Genomic DNA, 27,525 nt, shown 5'->3' on the forward strand with positions numbered 1-27,525 from the left:
TTGGGAAAATTGGACAGCCACATGCAGAAAAATGAAATTGGATCATTTCCTTACACCACACACGAAAATAGACTCAAAATGGATGAAGGATCTCAATGTGAGAAAGGAATCCATCAAAATCCTTGAGGAGAACACAGGCAGCAACCTCTTCGACCTCAGCTGCAGCATCATCTTCCTAGGAACATCACCAAAGGCAAAGGAAGCAAGGGCAAAAATGAACTATTGGGATTTTATCAAGATCAAAAGCTTTTGCACAGGAAAGGAAAGAGTGAACAAAACCAAAAGACAACTGACAGAATGGGAGAAGATATTTGCAAATGACATATCAGATAAAGGGCTAGTGTCCAAAATCTATAAAGAACTTAGCAAACTCAACACCCAAAGAACAAAGAATCCAATCAAGAAATGGGCAGAGGACATGAACAGACATTTCTGCAAAGAAGACATCCAGATGGCCAACAGACACATGAAAAAGTGCTCCATATCACTCGGCATCAGGGAAATACAAATCAAAACCACCATGAGATATCACCTCACACCAGTCAGAATGGCTAAAATGAACAAGTCAGGAAATGACAGATGCTGGCGAGGATGCGGAGAAAGGGGAACCCTCCTACACTGTTGGTGGGAATGCAAGCTGGTGCAACAACTCTGGAAAACAGCATGGAGGTTCCTCAAAATGTTGAAAATAGAATGACCCTATGACCCAGCAATTGCACTGCTGGGTATTTACCCTAAAGATACAAACGTAGTGATCCGAAGGGGCACGTGCACCCGAATGTTTATAGCAGCAATGTCTACAATAGCCAATCTATTGAAAGAACCTAGATGTCTATCTACAGACGAATGGACAAAGAAGATGTGGTATATATACACAATGGAATACTATGCAGCCATCAAAAGAAATGAAATCTTGCCATTTGCGACGACGTGGATGGAACTAGAGGGTATCATGCTTAGCGAAATAAGTCAATCGGAGAAAGACAACTATCATATGATCTCCCTGATATGAGGGAGAGGAGATGCAACATGGGGGGTTAAGGGGATAGGAGAAGAGTAAATGAAACAAGATGGGATTGGGAGGGAGACAAACCATAAGTGACCCTTAATCTCACAAAACAAACTGAGGGTTGATGCGGGGAGGGGGGTTGGGGGGGTGGGATTATGGACATTGGGGAGTGTATATGCTATGGCGAGTGCTGTGAAGTGTGTAAACCTGGCGATTCACAGACCTGTACCCCTGGGGATAAAAATATATTATATGTTTATAAAAAAATAAAATAAAAAAAAATTATCATCATAAGAAAAAAGTTTTGTAACTACGTAATATGACAGACATTATGTAGACTTATTGTGGTGATAATTTTGTAATGTATATAGATATCAAATTATTATGTTGTAAACTGAAAATAATATAACATTATATGTCAATTATATCTCAATTAAAAATATACTAGATATATAAAGAAGCAGAAAATATGACCTATAACCAGGAGAAACAGACACAAAAGTGGAAGAGATGAAACCAACAGACAAGGATATTAAAATGGCTAGCGTAACTATGACTCATATGTTTAAAATGGTAGAATAATATGTAATCATCATAAAGAGAAAAGCCAAAGATATAAGAAGAGCCTGTATACAACTTCTAGAGATTAAAAAATAGTGCTTTGGCACCTGGGTGGCTCAGTGGGTTAAAGCCTCTGCCTTCGGCTCAGGTCATGATCTCAAGGTCCTGGGATCAAGCCCCGCATCGGGCTCTCTGCTCAGCGGGGAGCCTGCTTCCTCCTCTCTGCCTGCTTCTCTGCCTACTTTTGATCTCTGTCTGTCAAATAAATAAATAAAATCTTTTAAAAAAATAAAAATAAAAAAATAATAATAATAAAAGTGCTTAATCTGAGATGTAAAATTACACTGGAGAGACACTGCTAGAGAAAAAAAATAATAAATTGACTTCAAGATATACAGCTAAGGAACTATGCAAAATTAAACACTGAGACAAAAAAAAAGATTGAAAAAATTGCATTGAGACAAAAAAAAAAGATTGAAGAAAGTTACTTGTGGGACAGAATAAAGTAGTCTAATGTGTATGGAATTAGTCTCAGAGGAGAGAAGATAGGACAGAAAAAAAAATATTTGAAGAAAGAATGGCTAAACATTTTTTTAATTTGATAAAATTTATTAACCCAAAGATCCAAGAAGCTCAACAAACCCAAAGCAGAATAAATATAAAGAAAACCATGAAAGTTACATTGTAATAAAGTATTTGACAACCAGCAATAAAGACAGAATCTTAAAAGTAGCCAGAGAAAAGTAGACACATTACATACTGAGGAACAAAGACAAGAAAGACAAAAAACAATTGGAAATATCTTTGAGTACTATCAACCTAGAATTCTATACTCAGGGAAAACTGTTTCAAACATGAAGGCTAAATGAAGACTTCATTAGATAGACAAATCTGAGAGATATTGACTACAACCAACCTCACTCTTTTCATATAATTTGAATTATTTGAAAAAAAAAAACTTGCATTACTTGGAAATAGAAAAGATAGATCAGGCTTCTTTGGAATCTAAAGGCTTATCCTCTCCCACTCTCCCTCACACACAGCACAGGGTGAGTCCGTGTTAAATAGTCCCAAGATACAAGAGAAGACTGCATTCCTGATATAAGTGTGCAGGACCTCCTCATCTCATCTATCATACTTAATCATAGTATGATACAGTATACTATAATAGAGCTGTTCAGTCTAAAGATAACTAACTCTATAAGACATAAATCAAAGAAAAGAGAACCCCCTTTTAAATAAAGGTAGAACTGTATCAGTTTCCTCATATCTAAAACAAAGACATCCATCTAGATGACATCTCAGTTTCCTTATATCTCTTAAAGTACATAAGCCCAAGAAAAATGTTGACATAATCATTTACTGAATAAGAACTCTGCAATGCTATCCCTGCAAAGTAATAAATATATAATTATAAACTGTGATAAGTATTACATAGGACAAGACAGATTGCTATAAGATAAAATAATAGGGGATCTAATGTAGGTTGAGGAATGCTATTGGACTGGATTGCATCTGCCCCACAAACTTCATATATTGAGTCCTTAGCCCCTACTGTGGTAGTATTTGGAGATGGGTCTTTGCAAGGTAATAAAGATTAGATGAAGCCTTCATGATAGGATAGTGCCCTTATAAGAAGAGAAAAGAGAGTTTCTGTCTCTTTTTTTTGCCATGTGAGGACACATGGAGAAGGTGGCCACTTCTGGCCTGAAAGAGAGCCTTCAATAAAACCTAACCATACTAGCACTCTGATCTCAGACTTCCAGCCTACAGAAATGTGGGAAAACAAATTTCTGTTGTTTAAGCAACCCAGCCACCTGTCTCATCTTGTTATGATATCTCATGCTAAGATTACAAGGTGCCAAGTAATGCTTCCCTCATGTAGTAACAGAGTAACATTTCAGCTGAGACCTAAAGGATGAGTAGGAACTGGACACATGAAGAGTGAGAAAAGCATTTCAGGTAGGAAATAACATAGGAGAGGAATGCAGCTAAGAAGAGAAGAATGTAACTGCAAGAAGTATGAAGCTATCAGGGTTGAGGAGGATGGTGTGGGGCTGAAGAGGTAGGTAAGGGCCAGATTAGAAATGTGCTTGAAGGCAACATTAAAATCTTGGTTTTTATCCTATGTGCAAGGTTTAAAACATGATAATGACATGAACACATTTTTGTTTTAAAAAGATCACTGATTACAGTCTAGAGCAGGGCTGTACAATAGAAATAGATTGCAAGCCACACAGGACATCTAAATTTTCTATTAGTCGCATTTTTAAAAGTAAAAAGAAATCAACCAAATTATTTTTACTGATAGATTTAACTTAACCCAACATATCCAAACCAGTAGATCATTATCAGATCATGACAGAAGATGATCTATTAACAGAGATGACAGAAAGTGAATTTGAAAGGAGTTAACAGCAACAGAAATGAAGTAATGTGAAGAAAGGCATTAAAAAGTAAAACAGAACCAGAAACAAAACATAGGATGATTTGGAGACTGTTCCTAATTAACGCTTTCATCTCAAATTTCCTCTTTGTAGAAGGGACTTAGTAGGATATATATTTTCACTGTCACTTATGATTTTATTTTCTTTTTTATACTTACTTTCATTTTTGATCAACTGCTTTTCTGACTTAGTCTATTTCATTTGTATAATTAATTCAATTTGATTTAACAGATATCATTGAATGACTGATTTGTGCAAAGTTTTGTGCCAAACACTAGGAACATAAAGAAAAATAAGAAATTATACTTATATTAAGAAGTTTAGTCTGGGGAGAGACAAGCAAGTGGAGGAGTAGTGGACTGAAATGACATCAGGTAGCAGGAGTTCAGCTAGTTATTAAACCATTCCAAACACCTACAAACTCAACAGGAGATTGAAGAGAAGAGCAGCAATTCTAGGAACAGAAAATCGACCACTTTCTGAAACGAAGAAGTGAATCCGAGGCAACAGGAAGATGGCCCATGGTGGGGTGGGGTGGGGGGGCTCCCGGCAAGCGGCGGAGCAGTGGAGCACAAAATCAGAACTTTTAGAAGTCTGCTCCACTAAGGGGCATCACTCCAGAGGCTAAGCTGTGGTGGAGCCCTCGCAGGGACAGTGTGGTCTCAGGACCCGCGGGGTCACTGAAAGATTGGGGGTCACTACGTGTGGCAGAGCTCTCAGGTATCAGAACAGGGTAGCCAGCTGCAGAGACAGAGCTGAGGAGTGAGCTCTCAACTTGGTATTATCTTAAACCTAGATCTGCAGCACAGTCAGGCCACTGCTCTTTGAGCAGGGACCCTGCAAGTGGCAGATCCAGGGAGACTCACCTTCCTCCTTTGAAGGCAGGAATCTGCTGGGTTTGGATGCTTCAAATGGGGCCATGCACCAGAGACAGAAACACTCAGTCACAGGCCAGGTGAACCCAAAGCGCAGCTGGAGACCAGGGAGATGGGAGTGACTGACCCCTTTTTCTCTGAGGGTGCAGTGAGGAGTGGGGCCCCGAGCTCTTGGCTCCTCTGAGCTGGAGATTGGGAGGCCGCCATCTTCATTCCCATCCTCCAGAGTTCTACGGAAAGCATTCAGGGAACATAAACTCTGGAGAGCAAACTTCAGCAGATTTCTTAGCCTGGCCCCTGGCAAGGATAGTACAATTCTGCCTCAGGCAAAGACATTTGAGACTCACTACAGCTAGCCCTGCTGTAGTGGGCCAGCTTCTGGCCCCAGAAGATCAGGAAGAACATGCAGCCAAGACCAAGCTCGCTGATCAAGGAGAACAGTGAAACTCCAGAGCTAAGGGAAAGCAATGCATGGAGTTCATGACTTTCTCCCCCTGATCCTTTAGTCTTGCGAAGTTAAATTAATTTTCTTTATTTTCTTATTCTAATTTTTTTAACTTTCCCTCTTTCCTCTTTTAACATTTTTAACTAGTTTATCCTAATAATACCTCTCTAAAAAACAAAACAAACAAACAAAAAACCCCAAAACACCTTAAACCTTCATTATTATAGTCATATTGTATCCTTCATTGTATTTAACCTTATTTTTTGTGTATATATATGGTGTTTTTTTCCTAAAAAATTTTGGGATACAATTTCTTCTAACAGATCAAAATACCCTAAATCTAGCACAGGGATTTGTTCCAGTCTCCAGCCTGAGCACATTATCTCCCTGTTTTTTTCTTCCTCTTTCTTTTTCCAACCAACTTTTCTTATCAGTTCCTTTTTTAGAATTTTTGAAAAATTTTCATCATTATAGTCATATTCCATCCCTTCATCATGTTTACCCTTATTTTTGTGTATACATACATAGGTTTTTCTTTCTTTAAAATTTTGGGACATAGTTTCTTCTAAGAGCCCAAAATACACCCAAAATCAAATGGGTGCCTGTGTTCTATTCACCAGTCTAATATATATACATATATATATATATATATATATGTGTGTATATATACATATATGTATATATACACACATATATATATATATAAATGATTGGCAGCAGACTTATCCACAGAGACCTGGCAGGCCAGAAAGAACTGGAATGCTATATTCAGAAATTTGGGGGAAAAAAATACATACATACATATATATATATATATATTTTTTTTTTTTTTCAAAATTTCTTTTTACCCCCTTTCTTCTTCCCCCAGTTTGGGGTCTCTTCTGATTTTGTTAGCATACATTTTTCTGGGGCCTTTGCCACCCTTTTAGTATTTTATTCTCTTGTTCATATATTCTTACCTGGATAAAATGACAAGGCGGAAAACCTTACCAAAAAAAAAAAAAAAAAACAAGAAGCAGTACTGATGGCTAGGGACCTAATCAATATGGACATTGGTAATATGTCAGATCTAGAGTTCAGAATGATGATTCTCAAGGTGCTAGTGGGGTTCAAAAAAGCATGGAGGATATTAGAGAACACTGTCTGGAGAAATAAAAGAACTAAAATCTAACCAAGCTGAAATTAAAAAAAAAAAAGCTATTAATGAGGTGCAATAAAAAATGGAGGCTTGGGGAACCTGGGTGGCTCAGTGGGTTAAGCCTCTGCCTCCGGCTCAGGTCACAGTCTCAGGGTCCTGGGATTGAACCCCAACTTGGCCTCTTTGCTCCACAGGGAGACTGTTTCCCTCTCTCTTTGCCTACTTGTAATCTGTCAAATAAATAAAATCTTTGTGTAAAAATGGAGACTCTTACTGCTAGGATAAATGAGGCAGAAGAGAGAATTAGTGATATAGAAGATTAAATGATGGGGAATAAAGAAGCTGAGCAAAAGAGAGACAAACGACTGCTGAACCATGAGGGGAGAATTCAAGAGATAAGTGATATCATAAGATGAAATGATATTAGAATAATTGGGATTCCATAAGAAGAAGAAAGAGAGATGGGGGCAGAAGGCATATTGGACCAAATTATAATAGAGAATTTCCCTAATACAGTAAAGGGAACAAGCATCAAAATCCAGGAGGCACAGAGAAGCCCCCTCAAAATCAATAAAAATAGGTCCACACCCCAACATCTAATAAAAAAAACTTACAAGTGCTAATGACAAAGAGAAAATCCTGAAAGTAGCTCAGAACAAGAAGTCTGTAACATACAATGGTAGAAATAGTAGACTGGCAGCAGACTTATCCACAGAGACCTGGCAAGCCAGAAAGAACTGGCATGATATATTCAGAGCACTAAATGAGAAAAACATGCAGCCAAGAATACTATATCCAGCTAGGCTGTCATTGAAAATAGGAGAGATAAAAAGCTTCCAGGACAAACAAAAACTGGAAGAATTTGCAAACACCAAAGGAGCCCTATAGGAAATATTGAAAAGGGTCCTCCAAGAAAAGAGAGAGCCTAAAAGTAGTAGAACAGAAAGGAACAGAGACAATATACAGTAACAGTCACGTTACAGGCAATACAATGGCATTAAATCCATATCTTTCAAGAGTTACCCTGAATGTAAATGGGCTATATGCCCCAATGAAAAGTCATAGGGTACCAGAATAGATAAAAAAACAAAACCCATCGATATGCTGTCTACAAGAAACTCATTTTAGACCCAAAGACACCTCCAGATTTAAAGGGAGGGGGTGGAAAACAATTTACCATGCTAATGGACATCAAAAGAACACTGGAGTGGCAATCATTATATCAGACAAGTTAGATTTTAAGTCTAAGACTATAATAAGAGATGAGGAAGGACACTATATCATACTCAAAGGAACTGTCCAACAAGAAGATCTAACAATTTTAAATATCTATGCCCCTAACATGGGAGCAGCCAAATACATAAACCAATTAATAACACAATCAAAGAAACACAACAACAATAATACAATAATAGTAGGGGACTTTAACACCCCTTTTACTGAAATGGATAGATCATCCAAGCAAAAGATCAACAAGGCAATAAAGACCTTAAATGACACACTGGACCAGATGGACATCACAGATATATTCAGAACTTTCCATTCCAAAGCAACAGAATACACATTCTTCTATAGTGCACATGGAACATTCTCCAGGATAGATCACATTCTGGGTCACAAATCAGGTATCATCCAGTACCAAAAGATTGGGATCATTCCCTGCATATTTTCAGACCACAATGCTCTGAAGCTAGAACTCAATCACAAGAGGAAAGTTGGAAAGAACTCAAATACATGGAGGCTAAAGAGCATCCTACTAAAGAATGAATGGGTCAAGCAGGAAATTAAAAAAGAATTGAAAAAAATCATGTAAACACATGATAATGAAAACACAACTGTTCAAAATCTGTGGGACACAGCAAAGGTGGTCCTCAGAGGAAAATATATAGTGATACAAGCCTTTCTCAAGAAACAAGAGAGGTATCAAGTACACAACCTAACCCTACACGTAAAGTAGCTGGAGAAAGAACAGCAAAGAAAGCCTAAACCCAGCAGAAGAGAAATCATAAAGATCAGAGCAGAAATCAATGAAATAGAAACAAACAAAAACAAACAAACAAACAAAAAACAGTAGAACAAATCAACAAAACTTATTAATTCTTTGAAATTTAATTCTTTGAAAGAATTAATAATTGAAAACCCCCTGGCCAGACTTATCAAAAAGAAAAGAGAAAGGACCCAAATAGATAAAATCATGAATGATAGAGGAGAAATCACAACCAACACCAAAGGAATACAAACAAATATATGAACATATTATCAACTATAAGCCAGCAAATTTGACAATCTGGAAGAAATGAATGCATTCCTAGAGACAGATAAACTACCAAAACTGAACCAGGAAGAAATAGAAAACCTGAACAGACCCATAATCAGTAAGGAGATTGAAGCAGTCATCAAAAATCTCCCAAAAAACAAGAGCCCAGGCCCAGATGGCTTCCCAGCAGAATTCTTCCAAACATTTAAAGAAAAATTAATACCTATTCTCCAAAATTTAGAAATGGAAGGAATTAGAAATTAGAAATGAAAGGAAAAGTTCCAAACTCATTTTATGTTCCAAAAATTAGAAATGGAAGGAAAACTTCCAAACTCATTTTATGAGGCCAGCCGTACCTTGATCCCAAACCAGACAAAGACCCCATCAAAAAGGAGAATTACAGACCAATATCCTTGATGAACACAGATGCAAAAATTCTCACCAAAATACTAGCCAATAGGATCCAACAGTATATTAAAAGGATTATTCACCACAACCAACTGGGATTTATTCCAGGCTGCAAGGTTGGTTCAACATCTGCAAATCAATCAATGTGATACAATACATTAATAAAAGAAAGAATAAGAACTGTATGATACTCTCAATAGATCTGAAAAAGCATTTGACAAAGTACAGCACCCCATCTTGATCAAAACTCTTCAAAATGTAGGGATAGAGGGTACATACCTCAATATTATCAAAGCCATCTATGAAAAACCCATGGCAAATATCATTCTCAATGGGGAAAAACTGAGAGCTTTTCTGCTAAGATCAGGAACATGGCAGGGATGTCCACTATCACCACTGCTATTCAACATAGTACTAGAAGTCCTAGCCTCAGCAATTAGTCAACAAAAAGAAATAAAATGCATCTGAATTGGCAAAGAAGTCAAACTCTCACTCATTGCCAATGATATGATACTTTATGTGGAAAACCCAAAAGACTCCACTCCAAAACTGCTAGAACTCATATAGGAATTCAGTAAATGGTCAGGATATAAAATAAATGCACAGAAATCAGTTGCATTTCTGTATACCAACAGCAAGACAGAACAAAGAGAAATGAAGGGAGTCAATCCCATTACAGTTACACCCAAAACCATAAGATACCTAGGAATAAACCTAACCAAGGAGGCAAAGAATCTGTTCAGAAAATTATGAAGTACTCATGAAAGAAACTGAGGAAGACACAAAGAAATGGAAAAGCGTTCCATGCTCATGGATTGGAAGAACAAATATTATGAAAATGTCTATGCTATATAATGCAATCTATACATTTAATGCAATTCCTATCAAAATTCCATCAATTTTTTTTTTCAAACAAATGGGACAAATTATCATAAAATTTATATGGAACCAGAAAAGACCCAAATAGCCAGAGGAATGTTGAAAAAGAAAGCCAAAGTTGGTGGCATCACAATTCTAGACTTCAAGCTCTATTACAAAGCTGCCATCATCAAGACAGTATGGTACTGGCACAAAAACAGACACATAGATCAATGGAACAGAATAGAGAGCCCAGAAATAGACCCTCAACTCTATGGTCAACTAATCTTCAACAAAGCAGGAAGGAAAGTCCAATGGAAAAACGACAGTCTCTTTAACAAATGCCGTTGGGAAAACTGGACAGCCACATGCAGAAAAATAAAACTGGACCATTTCCTTATACCGCACACAAAAATAGACTCAAAATGAATGAAAGACCTCAGTGTGAGACAAGAATCCATCAAAATCTTTGAGAAGAACACAGGCAGCAACCTCTTAGACCTCAGCCGCAGCAACTTCTTCCTAGAAACATCGCCAAAGGCAAGGTTAGCAAATGAACTATTGGGGCTTCATCAAGATCAAAAGCTTTTGCACAGCAAAGGAAACAGTCAATAAAACCAAAAGACAAGTGACAGAATGGGAGAAGATATTTGCAAACAACATATCAGATAAAGGGCTAGTGTCCAAAATCTATAAAGAACTTAGCAAACTCAACACCCAAAGAACAAAGAATCCAATCAAGAAATGGGCAGAGGACATGAACAGACATTTCTGCAAAGAAGACATCCAGATGGTCCACAGAACATGAAAAAGTGCTCCACATCACTTGGTATCAGGGAAATACAAATCAAAACCACAATGAGATATCACCTCACACCAGTCAGAATGGCTAAAATTAACCATTCAGGAAATGATAGATGTTGGCGAGGATGCGGAGAAAGGGGAACCCTTCAACACTGTTGGTGGGAATGCCAGCTGGTGCAGCCACTCTGGAAAACAGCATGGAGTTTCCTCAAAAAGTTGAAAATAGAGCTACCCTATGACCCAGCAATTGCAGTACCTGGTATTTACCCTAAAGATACAAATGTAGTGATCCAAAGGGGCACATGCACCCGAATGTTTACAGCAGCAATGTCCACAATAGCCAAACTATGGAAAGAACCTAGATGTCCATCAACAGATGAATGGATAACCGAGATGTGGTATATATACACAATGGAATACTATGTATCCATCAAAAGAAATGAAATCTTGCCATTTACAATGAAGTGGATGGAGCTAGAGGGTACTATGCTGAACGAAATAAGTCGATCAGAGAAAGACAACTATCATATGAACTCCTTAATGTAAGGAATTTGAGAGGCATAATGGGGGTTTTGGTGGGTAGGGAAGGAAAAAATGAAACAAGATGGGATCGGGAGGCAGACAAACCATAAGAGACTCTTAATCTCCCAAAACAAACTGAGGGTTGCTGGGGGGGTATGGAGAGGGTGGTTGGGTTATGGACATTGGGGAGGGTATGTGATATGGTGAGTGCTGTGAAATGTGTAAGCCTGATGATTCACAAACCTGTACCCCTGGGGCACATAATACATTATATGTTAATAAAAATAATTAATTTTTAAAAATCTAAAAAAAAAAGACGTTAAGTCTGGGGGTGGGTGGGTAGGTCAAGTGTCTGTCTCTTGACTGGTTGAGATCATGATCTCAGGGTTGTGGGATCAAGCCCCACGTCAGGATCCTGCTTGGTGGGAAGTCAGCTTGAGATTCTCGGATTATCTCTTTCCGTCTCCCTCTGCCCCTCACCACTGCTCTCTCTATCTCTCAAATAAATAAATCTTAAAACAACAACAATGGAGTGCCCGGGTGGCTCAGTGGGTTAAGCCTCTGCCTTTGGCTCAGTTCATGTTCTCAGGGTCCTGGGATGGAGCCCCACATCAGGTTCTCTGTTCAGCAAGGAGCCTGCTTCCCCTATCCCTCTGCATGCTTCTCTCCCTACTTGTGATTTCTCTGTCAAGTAAATAAGTAAAATCTTAAAACAAAAACAAAAACAAAAACAAAACAACCTCTTAAAACAACAATAACAACAAAGAAGAAGAAGTTAAGTCTAATATATGTTGACGTGTAATATTTACTCTTTTTCTCACAATTGTTTTTTTGTTTTTTTGTCTTATTTGTTTGGGGTGACAAAAATCACAATAGGCAGTTTTATTTGTAGAATTTGATCCAAAAGTCCAGAAAAAATAAATAAAAGGATCTTGAGTCTCTATTATGTTTGTACACAAAATAAACCAAAAATAACATTTACCGTGAGGTCATTTAAATGTATTTGCAAATGGTCTGAAAAGGGAAAAATGATTTACAACATGGGAAACTTCTAACAACCAAATACTTGAATGCACTGCACTGTAGGTCATCTAGACTATGTTAGCATTAATGAACAAAATGATAGGTCCAGAATGCATTCCCAAAACCCCTTTCTCAGTGCAGACTTTGATAACTGTCTGTAGTAAAAAACACCAACTCCTGTTCATTATATTAGATGGTCATTTTGTCCATTTTTCCTCCCGTGATGATGAATCCATTTTAAACACTTAAATTATGAAAACACTCCAAATCCACAGAAAACACTCCAAAATTCCATCCTTACATTTGCTGGTTGTACAAGGATATCCAGCCATGTTCACACTGAGCTGCTATGTCTTTAAATGCCACAGCTGTCCAGGCAAGTTTTTCTGATGTCACAGGTCATGTTATCAGCTGGGTCACTGACACAGTGGGGAGAGCAATGCCTTCCCAAGATGGCTGTGTATTCACAGCTGAAATTGGAGCAAGTGGTCAGTAGTCTACCTCTCCTTCCAGACACTGGCACTGCTGGCAGCTGTGAGTCCAGTTGTCTCCACTTTGATAGAGCTTGTGTCCATTTAGATCTAAATATTGACTTGTGGCCCTGGTGTCACACTTTGGATAAGCATTTCGATTCCAGCAATGACAAGCTATCTGTTGGCTGATTATCTTTTGGTTCTCGAGGGAACAGAGAGAACACCTGCCTATTGCACTGCACTTCTCCATTGGGTCAATCACCAGAGCAGGAGAGCCCAGATAGAGAAAATCGAATTCGCTTGCCAGGTTGATGGAGGCCAGGGGAATCACTCCAACAGGTATGGGTTCTTAAGGCACATTCATCAGTGTTAATTCAGGACTCCATCATCCTAAAAACTGCTTCTGCACTCACAGTGGTACAAGCCTGGCAGGTTAACACACCAGGGATGATTGTGGCACTCAACGATTCCTCCTGTACATTCATCAATATCTTTCTTGCAGTGGCTTCCTTTGAATCCAGAGGACAAATGCATTTGTTAGGAGCCATGATATTCCATATCTGCTATGCTCTTGGCAGAATACTCTGCAAATGGTCTTGTTCCCCACTTAGCCCAGTTTGTAGGGGCAGCTATGTCTCTGGACAGTATTGGTGCAGATGACATTCCCATCACAGGTGTGCTGCCTGTGGCCACATTCATCCCATTTTGTACAGGAGAAGTCATCTACAAATATGTATCCTGGGACACAGTCACAGTGGTGTAACCCAGGCAAGATGACACATAGAGTATTGGCATGGCAGTAATGCATTTTAGGGGCATAGTCATCAATATTCTCATGGCAGGCAGAGTCTCTCTGGGCACAGATGTTACTCTTCTTGCACTCACAAGTGGCTTTTGTATTCTAGTTTTTGCATTGTAAGTTTTCACCACATTTAGCTCTGTCTACACAAAAGTTATAACCTCTACCGCATGTGACCCTTTTCTGAGCAGTTCAAAGGAGCGCATGCTTCTGTAACTTTTATTAAAACTCCACCTCAGCATTCCCAGCAGCTCTAAGTAAAGATCCATTGGCCTTCTACAAGGACTTTTCCTGTATAGATGCATTTTGGTCAGCAGACTTTACAGCACTGGCCGGCAATATACATGGGGAGGGAGTCTTGGGAGCAACTGAGAGAGGGATAGGATGTCCTTTGGCCCTCCACAGCACCATTCGGCGCATTCAGTTCCTGCAGTGATTACCATCAACCCAAGAGACTTGGTCTCTGCAGAAAAGTTGACTCACCTGGCAGATCTTGCTATGACAGTCTTCCAACTGACTCTCATCACTGCATAATTTAGTTTTGTACGCATCTTGGCCAAAAGTTCCTGAAAGTCTGTGACTCCTTGTACCAAGCTTAAGAAATCACTGCAAGTTGGATGAATGTGATTCCAGTTCAGACATTATGTTATGTATTCATTTGGCATAAAGATGATATTCCCATCTTGGATGAGTTCTTTGAATAAGGCACGCTTTTGGTTTCACTGACCAATGTGACCTTGTTTCAACTGTCCATCTACCATCCAGTATGGAAGTGCTTCAGTCCTGGGATTCCCGTTATGTACATAGTGTTATTGGATTTCATCCCTCAGACCATTGCTCTCCAGTTCAAAATGGCTGTGTTCCAGTTCTCAAATAGACAGTACCAATCCTAAAGTCAATGCTTTCTGCTATACAGTGGCCAAGAAGAACAGCTCTTATTCCAGAACAGCTGAATTAATTTCTTACTACATGAGGGACTGCATGGATCTCTCTTTGTATATCTTGCCTTCCCCAGGTTTCTTCGGTTCTTGCCCATTTCCTATACCTTCAAAGTCAGCAGTGTAGCATGTTAAACTGTCTATCTGTTTCTATCTTCAGGCTGTGCCTCTCTTTTGTCTTCGCTATTTGACAATAGGTTCCAGTTTCATCCAGAACATTCTCAGAGAATGTGTACATCCCTAGTTTTGATAGAATGCCTGATCATTCCTCAGGGTCAGTCAGAAGAACAAAAATCACTGTAGGTATTTTGAACAAAATGGGGTTTAACCCTGGGAATTAAAGACTTACCAAACCATCTGAGGGACTAGGAGAACAAATGTCAAAGAAGCCCCTGCAAACTTTCAGGAAATTTAGAAGTGCAAGGATATTGGGAAGGCCATCTCCATTGACCTTAGCTGTTTCACCCAAGTGAGTGTTTCTCAGAAGGGAGGATGTGTGGAAGTCACTGGTAAAACTTTACAGTAACCATCTCCCAATCACTACCTGCCTGCCCATGACTATCACTGAGGAATAATAGAATTTTTTTCCATTTTATATTTCAAAGAAAAATCCTCATTGGAGAATCCTACCTAAAACCTGCTGGCTAGGGATTCTGACAAATGTAGTTCCCAGGATCCTCCCCTGCAACTGAAGGGAGAATTTAGAAAGAGGGTGGGCATGAAGCTGAGTCGAAATATAAAACCAGGCACATGTAGATTAGGCATATTATTGGCTCTGCGATAAAATATTGTATGTCTATAAGCCTCAGATACTCAATTTTAATTTTGTACTCCCAAATAAAATTTCAACTAGATTTCTAGCATTTATAACCAGAATCAGAAAGTACTTGGGGAGTTCAAAGGCAACTAAGCCCTGAAAAGGTACTGAGAAGCTGAATATACAAATGAAAAATTGATAGACCGTATGTAAAATAGAACTTGGACTCACAGCTATAGCAAACTGCCCAGGAAACCAACCACTCTATGTTCAGTAAACAACCCAGGAAGCCAGCCAACTTTAAGTCAGACTTATAGGAAGCCAGATTGCTATCTCTAGTGATAATTCAGGAAGCTAAACAATAACTTTTGTAACAATCAGCCCAAAATAGTCAGGACTTGATCAATAACTAACAGCTTCCCTGATTTTTGTCCCCACTTCTAATTTAGGATCAAGCAGAGAAAGTCAAGTACAGACCCTAATAAATCAAGTAAGATGCCCTGCTTCTAGTTAGCCGGTCTGCAGCTTCTGCATGCCAACAACCTCCAATCAGGACACACCCGAACATTTTCCTTTTGTCCACTCTGAAGTTTTCCCAGCTTTGCTTTTTTTCATTTGGTTGATTTTCTTTATTTCTACAATATTGATCAAGCTAGGGTTTGATCTAAAAAGAAACTCTATCTTGCAAGGGAAATAATGCATGACCTTCTAGGCACCTATTTTCTCATATGGAGCAGGTATAATGGCACAATGGTTAAGTGCCTGAGTTCTAGAATCAGAAAACTAGACTTCAACTTATATCATTTTCACTGTCTAGCTATATTCTTAGGACCATTGAGAGGATTAAACTAGGTGATGGTTGTAAACTACATTATCTAACTTCGTGTTGTCATTATCTTCTCTTTCCAATCTCATGAAACTCCATACTGTTCCTCACATAAATTTTCTCTTGATCCACGGTCCTTCCTCCCTCTGACCCTTCCTGAGCTCATCTAACAAGAAGAAACCAAATAAATCTTCCTCAACTGTTAACATCTCACTCTCATTCCCCTACTCAAAAAACTCCAGGGCCTTTAAAGACATCCATAATCTACTTTCCACATCGTCTCAACACTGTCTCTGACAAGAATGACCTTCCACTCTAGCCAAATGCACATATTCACTGGTCTGGAGCTATCCCACAAAATGCCACGCAAGTGACTATTTTCCCTCCATTGTTCATATTTGAAATAAACTACACCTCATTTCTCAATATCTGAATTTTACATTTCATTTGCAGTCCGGCTCAAAGCCTCTCTTCCCCATTAAACCTTATAAGACAACTGCATTCCAGAGCAATTTCTTCCTCTCTCAAGTACTAAAGCTTTTATTTGATTCATTGACTTATAATCTGATTTGCAATAGATACAACTTTTCATGTACACATATCAAAACCTCAGTGAGAAAATAATATTTCTGAAGGCAGGGCCAGTAGTGTATTCTTCTTTTGTGTACTGCCCTATACTTAAGCATAACAACTGTAATTGTTATCCAGAACAATGTTTCTGGTATTGTGCCAAATGCTTCATTTTATCAGATTTAATTCTCTCCAGAACTCTTGAGGGAGGGCTTATAATTAGCTATTTATCAGGCAAGAAAATTTAAGTAGAGAGAGGTTGAGTTATTTGTCCAAGGTCACAGAATTAGTAAGATGGATCTGAACCACCTAGGTATCTTGGACTCCGCAGCTTAGACTTTTAATAACATTTTGTGAATTGATTAAACATACTGCTTTATGAACTCTTACTGGATATACACATAAATTCCTCCACTTCCAGTGTCTCCATGGGAAACCCAAATATGGGATTCATTTTAGAGATCAGATATTTCTACAGTAGAATCAATTTCCTAAGACAGTTTTCTTTAATCTGTGATACAAACCTTGAAATAATCAGAAAGGCATAAAAAGTACATTTACTTCACCATGCAGGTTGTTCGGAATTTGAAACAGTGCAGAACAAACCACGTGAGGCCATGCAACATCTTTCTATTTGCCACTCACTTTTATTTTAAGCAGAATTTGGGGGCCACTAATCACCCAAAATTTTTAGGTGGGTTTTATGATACATGTTTTAGGTCCCAGCTAAAAAGAAGAATAGTTATTTATAGCATTTCAATAATATATGAAGATTAAAACTAATATAAAATTTCAAATATTGAATATTCCATAAAGCTTTATTGTGAGAGAAGGTATTTTTTGGCTTTTTGATTCATTTGTTTTTTTACCTTGTCTCTCTCAATAATCTTGGTATATACATTCATTTTAAAAATTGTGTGAGGAGGTAGAAGCATGGTGGGGCTGGAAGAAAACCTTCACCAAAGTATCTTACAGTTTTAAATTCTTTAATCAGAGAAGCATATTAACTCTCTTCAGTCTTACTGAATTAAAACAAAAAACAAAAGCAAAAAACAAAAAACATTTGGATTTTAAACCTGACCATTCAAGAATAATAAACTGACTTGGCTCTTTTGGCAATCCATGGTAAAGGAAAGCTGGGATAATCCAATCCTGACAAAGAAATTCTAATTCAAAGAGGGTAATGTTAAACAAAGATCTTTCTCAAAATACACTTAAAGTATAAAGAGGCCATATCTTTATTTTATTCTTGTTTGTTCTATAAAAATAAAAATGTATGGAAAGGAAATGAAAATTTCAATCAACTTTCAGTGGTAATTAAAAGCAATTGTAGTCCTCAGGCTGTTTCTTTCCAATATGATCCAGTGATCAGAAGGAATTGGAAATGATTACATTTTAACTAGAAACATATTTCTGTCCAGAACTGAGCTCCGAAGCATGAAAAAGGCACAGTGGTGGCCCCTGTTTGTGTTTCCATCTGGGGCTCTAATTTGAACTTCAGTGATTATTCTGCCAGACTTCTGGCTGTGCTAAGATCCAGAAAGTCAAAGCCAGCATATTCTTGTATGCTGTTTCAGGCAAAAAAATAAAATTGCACCAATTACCATGTTTGCATTTTGTAGAATGGCTCTATTTAAATCGATTATAGGTTAAACAAGAGCGTTTGTAAAATTCACAGCTCAGAGTTAATCTGGCTTTATTCCAGGGCACCCGATCTGAAAAGTAAGTGACTGCAAGCACTCTTGGAAAAAAGTTAGCAATGGCCTATAATGGAAAACAGTCTGAAACAATGAAATTTAGCCTGCTTCTCAAATTAAGAAATTCATCCCATTGCTGGCCTTTTATTTGAAAGATTTCATCAGATCCCATGAAAAATGCTTATCTTTTTCTGATATTCAGTTAGTGCTTCCAAAATGACATCATCGTCAATGATAAGGATAAAAGCAATGAAAAATGCAATGCCTCTTGCCAGGAATTACTTGGTCATAGAGAGCACCTAAAGGCTGTTGTATTTGCTCTGACTTCACAGCTCCTGGAGCTGGGAATTTTGTTTTCTACGGCCAGGAATGATGCGGTCATAGAAATCTTGAGGGATGAAAGAAGATACCTTTGTGGTCCCTAAAGAGCTTGGTAACTTACTGTATTTGACGTGAAATATTCAGTCCTTTCATTTTCTTATTCTGAACATACATGAATCTTTTTGACCAATGAATCTCTGCTCCTGATTCTTATTCTGATTCTGATTCTTATTCTAATCATTACTTAGAACTCTTGTATAAAGTTTTAAAGGATATGATGTCATTCTTGGGGTTTTCAAAATTTCTTTAGATGGCATGAAAACTGAATGCCTATAAAATAACAGAGTAAGATCCTCCTACCTCTATCTATAATCACTCAGAGATGTTTTATTACCAAGTCACTTTCCTCAAAAAGATAAAGGGGAGAAATGCTCAAATGGGAAAAGCACATTAAGATTCATAGGAACAAGTTAGATGCTCTCAGACGGCATATTCTTTTCATTCATTTCATTTCACTTCACCAATACTTATATAATACTTCCTGTGTTCTGGGTACCCTTCTCAAAACTTCACAAATATTAATTCATTTAACTCATACATAACATCATAAAGCAGGTGCTATTATTAACCCCACTTTAACACTGAAAGAGAGGTTAAGTAATTTGCCTAAGAGCACACAGTGGGGGAGACAAAATGAAGTTCTGCAGTCTATCTCATGTTTATAAGGAGCCCTAATGGTGTGAACAAGCATAAGGCCCACAGAGACCACCAACAAAAGCTGTTCGATGGCATGGACTTTGAGAGCAAATAGTAAAGTCATTTTGTATTTGGTTGTATGAATTTTATAGCTTAGAGGTGATTTTTTTTTATGTTTGTTTGGTAAAAATTTCAAATGCCAGCATAAAATCTCTAGCTGTATATGATGAGAAAAATATACCACAAGTCAGATGATTTGTATGTCTGGCTTTTCTTACTAGCATGTGATAGCAAGGCTAGATCTTTAAAATGCAATGCTAAGATAAAAAAAAGAAAACTATATGTAGATATAAGTATCTATATATATCACAGTACCATTTATGTAAATCTAAAAATACACGCAATATAAAGCCATGATATGTGTCTTATGAGTACATACACAAAACCAAAAATGGATACATAGCAAACACATTAGAAGAGTTTAAATAAGAGAGGAGCAGAGCTTTAGAGGGACCATTAATCACAGACTGAGATTTGTAATTAACTCAATTCCCTGGCCCCAAGGTCTGAGGCGAGGAGAAAGCATTTATCTGTTTATGCATGCGTGTACAGAGTCCTCTTATCTAGGTAGGCATTCATGCCAACAAGAGAAAATGAGACTGTTTTCTGTGTTGCTGATACTCATTATTTTATTATACAATAATCATTAACCCTTGAAGCAGCAGTTCTCCCACATTTGGGGCTCAGGATATTTCATGGTGTATAAATTATTAAGGACTCTAAACAGAGTTGACAACCTAAAGAGATATGTCTGTACCGATTTATGTCTATTGATATTTATCATATTAGAAATTAAGACAGAAAATATTTAAATACTTAATAATTTAAAAATAACAGGGACAACCTTATTACATGTTTATATAAATAACCCATTTTTAATGAAAAATAATTATATTTTCCAAGACAGAAAAATCTAGCAAGAAGGGAATCATTTTTACACATTTTTATAAATATTTCTGGTATTTGGATTAACTAAAGATAGTTGGATCCACATATCTGCTTCTGGCATTCTATTTTTGCCATGTGTTGCTTTGGTTGAAGTATATAAAGAAAATATGACCTCACACAGGTGTGTAGTTAGAAAAAGAAAGAGTGTTTTAGTGGCCTTTCAGATAATTGTGGATTTTATTTTTTGATATGACACCAAAACCTGACAAGTTATTAATGGTTATTACAATGTGGAATCAGAAACCTATCAATGAACTTTTTGCACTGTGTTACATTAACATTCACTGATGTATGTTATATTTTGAATGGATTGTTTACACATGCATGCTTTATAACAACATGCATTGATCATGAAAATTACAGGTTCACTGAGTGATGCATATCTTCCAAATGTTGACACATTTCATTAAGCAATATCAAAACATCACATTTGTTAATATCCACGTAATAAATGTAAATCTCATCCTGAAAGTCCCTTTTAAGCTGGGGGAAGCTTTAAGCTTACAGTGGTAGATACAAACTTTTCCAAAATTTGAAATTTCATTTGAAAGCTTCATGTTATTTTAGCACTTAATAACAATCACGTTCCTTAAAGTGACATACCCACTTTATTCATTTTTTGTAAAGATTTTATTTATTTATTTGAGATAGAGAGAGAGAGAGAGAGCAAGCACGGTAGGGGGAGGGGCAGAGGGAGAGGGAGTAGGAGACTCCCTGCTGAGCAGAGAGTCTGAAGCTGAGCTCCATCCCAGAACCCTGAGATCATGTCCTGACTGCAAGGCAGACAGAAGGGACGGAGCCACCCAGGCGCCACACTCCCCACTTCATTCATTTCATTTTTGATAAAATGATGGTTTGTAGACATCCTTTTAAGTAAAAGTGTTACTAAGCCTGCAACTCAAACAATGGTTTTTCCTGTGGACAACTATTGTACTTTGGTATGCAGAAGGAGTACTTAATGTGTATAGAATATTTAAAAGACAGGTAGTCAAGGGCTGAAATGTCATAAATTTTCACTGCTTTTCACTGTCCTGTCAAGGACATTCTTAAGACGTCTTTTTTTTTTTTTTTTTTTTAACAGTGAGTACATGCCAACAAAGAACACAATGTATGATGTTATTTACTTGATTCCTGCAAAAACACCAGCAGATTTCCCTACCACCAGCACATACATGCTACAACATGAGATCTATTCCAACTCAGCACCTAAGGAATTTACATGCTAACTGTATCCTAAAATATGTAATGAAATCTGGATCAGGTACCTCCTGAGACTCCAGTAAGAGTGAATCCAGAGTTTTCAAGACCATCTGTTCCTTAATTAATCTTGTTTGCCTTAGTGATGTTTGGAGCATTGATTTTTTTAAAATTTTATTTATTTTGACAGAGAGAGATCACAAGTAGGCAGAGAGGCAGGCAGAGAGAGAAGGGGAAGCAGGCTCCCCGCTGAGCAGAGAGCCCCATGTGAGGCCCGACCCCAGGACCCTGAGACCATGACCTGAGCTGAAGGCAGAGGCTTTAACTCACTGAGCCACCCAGATGCCCCTGGAGCACTGATTTTTTTTTTTTTAAGATTTTATTTTTATTTATTTGACAGACAGAGATCACAAGTAGGCTGACAGGCAGACAGAGAGAGAGAGAGAGGAGGAAGCAGACTCTCCGCTGAGCAGAAAGCCCGATGAGGGGCTCGATCCCAGGACCCTGGGATCATGACCTGAGCCGAAGGCAGAGGCTTTAACCCACTGAGCCAACCAGGCGCCCCTGGAGCATTGATTTTTAAAAAGACAAATATTTAAGTGAATTTTCAAACTTTCTTAACTTCTTATTCCCAAGGACTTCACACTTCCCCAGTGAGATTACCGGTTAAATCAGTGGACAACTCTTTTGCTATATGACTTATTCAGAAGGTGGTTCTGAGGCTGTTTTAGACCTGAGCTGGGTCACTGATCAATACTTAATCAATTCACTAAATCGATTTTTTGGAGTTGTCCATCTAATTCTGGTTCCCAGTCCATCCCTACTACATTAAAACCTGCAGAAACACAAGTGTTTCTTGCCACAAATATTCTAGTTCTTGCCCTTGAAGCAGACTCAGAGGCTCCTGAAATTGGTACTCTGAGGATATTTTCTATTTCTGCACCTGCCTCCTCACCCCCCACCCTTTACTTTTAGTGGTTATGGAGTGTTCCCTTTTAATATCAGCCAGGTAAGGAAAGTACGAGTGCCTTATAACATATATAATACATCAAGAACATGAATAAATCTCCGCTCACATTTAGTCAATTATCATTTCTTGATAGCCTCATCAAGACCCTGGACTGATGCAGCAGATTTGGGAGTAGGAAGAGCAGCAACATTATAAAGAAGTTGAAGTTATAGGGCTTAGCCTCCATAAACTGAAAACATGTTTGAGAGAAACAGCTCAGACTCATGTGAAAGGGCAGTAATGAATGAAGGCGATATCCACTGAGAAGTCAAGTGAACCAAGTCAGTGCTGTTCCTACAATTCCAAACCCACCCCAGGTTGCATGGCCTTTGCACTTGATGTTCCCTCAGCCTGCAAATATCTCCCCTCAGTGCTCCACACTTTATGCATCTCTCTGATCAAATGTCATTTTAGCAGGGAGGACTTCACACTATCTAAAATAGAATCTCTGATTATCTGTTTCTTGCCCTGTTTTATTTTTCTTCACAGAAGCTACCACATCTGATATATTATACATTTATTTCTTTGCTTGATATTGTCTGCTTCACTTCATCTCAATGTTGGTTCCCAAGGGCAAGGACTTAATTGTTCACTGCTCTATCTCAGGGCCTAGACAGCTCATGGTACATAATAGGACACAATAAGTGTTTGCTGCTTGAATAAATGAGTGAATGCTATAAAAGCTCAGAGTGGGGGGAGGAGATAAAAGCTCAGAGTGGGGAGACGAGATCAGTTGTACTAACCAGGTGGCAAGGAAACATTTGGTAGTCTGAGGTTTGAGCTGGGCCTTGAAGGATGTTTCTCATATGCAAGGCCAATGAACAGAGTAGTCTACCTGTTTTATAGGACTCAAGCGAAATGCCATCTTCTCAAGCAAGCCTTGTTGGAGCTCTAGGACTGGATGACTTGCCACTGCTTTTAGTCCCAATTCTCCATGTTCTCCCTTATGTTAGAGGGGAGATACACTAATGTATTTTATCTCCTACTTACTTGTCTGGCTATCCCAATAGAATATTAACTCTGGGATGAGAGGAGCAATGTATATTCAGCCATAGCATAGATCTTGCTACCTCCTAAGAATACTAGTTGACTGCATAATTTAGTAGCTAAGCAGTAAGCTCAAGTTGAGGAGTGGGAAAACATAATATGGACCAAACCATGGTTTGTGGAGCTGAGACACAGAATATGGGTTTTAAGCAGGGAGATGCTACAGCGATCTATCACCTTAGCAAGGCCAATATGAGCATGTGTCCATGATGAAGCAAGTGAAAAAGTAATTAGTCTGAAAGACAAATTGTAACCGTATTGCAATGCTCTAGGCACAAAATAATAAAGGGCTGGACCAGCATGGTAGCAATGGGAATATTCACAAAGGAACAAATGAAGCCAAATGTCACTGATTTGATATTAAGAGCAACCATAAACGAGTGCACATCTTAAGCCTGGATGACTCTGAAAGGCTGATGCAATCACTCTAGCCCATGTTCCAAGCCTTCAGCCTCTTAGAAAAGAATTTTTTGGCAAACTATTCACTGTAATGGCACAATTTCTTTATTTTAGTATACTTAATGATAGACTCTGTCAGAGTTCATTTATACAACCTCTACTTGGATATTAAGCTTTTAAACAAAACTTTAAAATTCTAAGATTAAATTTCTTTCCTGATTGCTGACAGTTATCTATGAAAAGAAGTTAATTTGTAGGAGGTAAAGGTAAAGATAATAAAATATTAAATTTCATCAAATTCTTCTCTGGAAGTATCACAGAATTCAGGGCTTCAAGAAACCTCACAGCAGATAAAGCAAATAGGATTTCCTTCTAATGAGACTTATCTAAAGCTGCATATGGGCTCAGTGATTCGTGGGTTAGGCTAAGGCAGGGGGTAGAGGAGATAGGAGAACAAGTACCAGATTTTTTTCCTCTTCCTCCCTTAGAGTTCAGGTCTGGTGCCTTCTCTTTTGCAAATAAGAAAGTTGCAGCAAATGGAGGAAAATGATGAGCTACTCAAGGTCACAGGACTGATCAGAGGCATAATTAGATCTGGAACTCAGATCTCCTGACTTTCAGGTAAGAAAGCAGAGTTTAAAAAACAACAACAACAACAACAACAACAACAACAACAACAACAACAAAAAACCACTGGGTGGCTCAGTCGTTGAGCAGCTGCCTTCAACTTAGGTCATGATCCCAGGGTCCTGGGATTGAGCCCTGCATCAGGTTCTCTGCTCAGAGGGAAGTATGCTACTTCCTCTCCCACTCCCCATGCTTTTGTCCCCTTTCTCTCTCTCTCTCTCTCTGTCAAATAAATAAATAAAATCTTAAAAAAAAAAAAAATAAAGCAGTGCTTCTTAATAGGAAAGGTAAGCTTCAGAAACCAAGGAACAACCTTGGTCTTCCATATCTCCTCCCCAGCCAAGAGGAAAACAAGCAATGAATAATCAGAAGTATTTTGGAGGAGATAACAGGATACAAAAAGTCTGAAATGCTAGAAAATTCATGGGAAGAAGAGGTTCAAATATAAGGTCCCAACAGGTTTCATAACAATTTTCTTGTTTGTATTCTGAAACTCGATCTCTATCATTGTTGCTTGTATTTTTCTAACGAAAAGCATACGTGGCTTAGGATTAGGATATTAGATCTATCCTTTCCATGCTTGTGCAGTTGCATTTTTCAGCTTCAGATATGGATAGATCCAGGGGTTCATATGACATCATTTTAATTTCGTCTTGTTTTTCCTTTTCTCATCTCTGATTCTTTTCTTCAGTTTTTAGAACTCTTCACATGGTGGCAAATTAGTCACTATCCTATCTTCTTAACAACCAGAGCCAAAGGTCACTTTTCAAAGTTGCAACAAATGCCTCCCAAATTGAATTTCATTGGCTTTTATTATGTCCTAGGGCCTTCTATGAACCAATTTATTGTGATTAAAGGAGTGATAATTGACCAAATATGGGTCATGTGCCCATAGATGGAATGAGTCAATTGCATCCAAATTTCACAGACTTTAGTGAGAAAGAACAGTTTCCTAGAGAAAAATCAGTATTTTAGCTAAAAGAGAGAAAATAGGTGTTGGGTACACCTTGATGGCAACTGTCCACTATACCAGCTAAACCTAGTTCAAGTCAAAGTGGATTCCGTCTAAGGAAATGTGATTGGAATTGGGCCTGGAATGTTTTCATGAAATGAAGCAACTATACAGGTCCTGTTCCACCTCTCTTCCTTCTTTTCCTCTCTCTGCATATCCTTTGTATTCTTTCTGAAATATTTGTTCATCTTAAATGTACTGTTTGCTTTCTCCTAACTTCAGTTTGTCAGGCTTCAACTCAGTAATAGCATCCCTCACTGTGCTCTTTTAGCTTCTGCATTGACTGCTAATTCCCTCATTCTCATTAGTTTCGGAATTCCAAATTCCTAAGAAAGGAAGCTGATTGCTTAAAACCACTGTGTGCCCACATCAAAGGTGAAATGCCACAGGCTAGACATTACAATCTATGGATTGCCTATCAGCCCAGTGCTAGTTCTTATTCTAATCAGTTTAATGAAGGTAGGAAAAAAATGCTTTCAACCCCATTGGCCAGATCATAAGAGTCAAATTTCCTTTAGCAAAGTGAACTGGAATAACAGCTTTTGTTACCAAACATAGTATTAACCTAGTAACTTCACTTTCCTATTTTTACTTTACGCCTTCTAGTACCCTCTCATCACCCACTCTCCCTGCATTCTTCCCTGGGAAAACATGCAGTCAAAAAGGGACTACTTTATCTTCCCAACCACAAATCCACCAACCCACAATGCTATCTAAGGCTGCACCCATCACTTGTGCTCTGAATCCTATCCCACTCCGCTTCCCAAGGATTTTCCTCTAACCATTATCAGTTTCCTAAAATACATTATGTATTTCTCTATGTCTTTATTATCTGTGCCTTCCAATTTATGTCTTTCCACTAGAAAATCAGCTCCTTAAGACAAGATCCTATGTGTTTAATTTAACACTATTCTCAGAACCTATATTAGTGATCCACAATTAATTTTTGTTGTTTGACTAATTTGAGCATAGCAGCTGCTCAAAAAATAGAACTACACTTTTTCTTACTCCCTTCCCTTTAAGTTCATTTTGCATTTATTTGGGAATAATTTCTGTTTAGAGAAACTTCACTATAAACAATACAGATAAAAATCTATTTGGTAGAAAAGCATCTTTATTTTGTTAATCTTGAAGATAACTGATACACTGATGTGTATATGTTTTCCAAAAAGATGTATGTGTTTTCCTAATGGATTTTTCAAAACCTGTATAGCTTAATCAGTAAATCTAGAATGCCCTCAAATTGAGCAGCTTTCTGTTGTGTATATTTTGGGATTAACATTAAATCAATGAAATGAAATGAAAAAACTTCCAAGGAGCTTACAGTCTAGTAAGATAACCAAAGTTGTGTATAGAAGGATGGTTATCATACTTTGGTTTATAAAAGAAAAGGTTTGAAATAATCTAAACCCTTATCAAAATACTAGTCAAATAAATTGCAATTAGTTAAGAAGACTGTTTATTGCAACATTTCTATAATAGCAAAAGACTAGGAAAAACCCAAATGTCCATTAATTGTGGACTATTTGAGTAAGTCTAGAGTAATAGCAATGAAATGAGTACCATGCAGCTGTGATTACAAAGATATATCGTTAAATGAGAAAAGCAATGTGTATAGTATGTGTATTCTATGTCATTTTATAGTTAAGAAATTCAGGGACAATAAATATACACACACATGCACACATATATATATATATTTTTAAATGTCAAGATAAACCAAAAGCTAATAACAATGGTTAACTTTAGATGAGAATGGGAATAGGTAAAGAGTTAGAGAGGAAAGTTAGATCTTTCAAAAT

General features: G+C 37.8%; 1 protein-coding gene and 1 pseudogene across 10 annotated transcripts in view; both read right to left on the minus strand.

Moving 5' to 3' along the window:
- The window catches only part of LMNTD1 (lamin tail domain containing 1), a 529,118-nt gene that overhangs the window by 228,443 nt on the left and 273,150 nt on the right, over window positions 1-27,525 (minus strand). The gene's annotated exons all lie outside the window — the stretch shown is intronic.
- On the minus strand, window positions 12,585-17,336 carry LOC125106280 (protein kinase C-binding protein NELL1-like; annotated as a pseudogene).

Source organism: Lutra lutra, chromosome 8 (genome assembly GCF_902655055.1).
Source record: "Lutra lutra chromosome 8, mLutLut1.2, whole genome shotgun sequence".
Taxonomy (NCBI): Eukaryota; Metazoa; Chordata; class Mammalia; order Carnivora; family Mustelidae; genus Lutra; species Lutra lutra.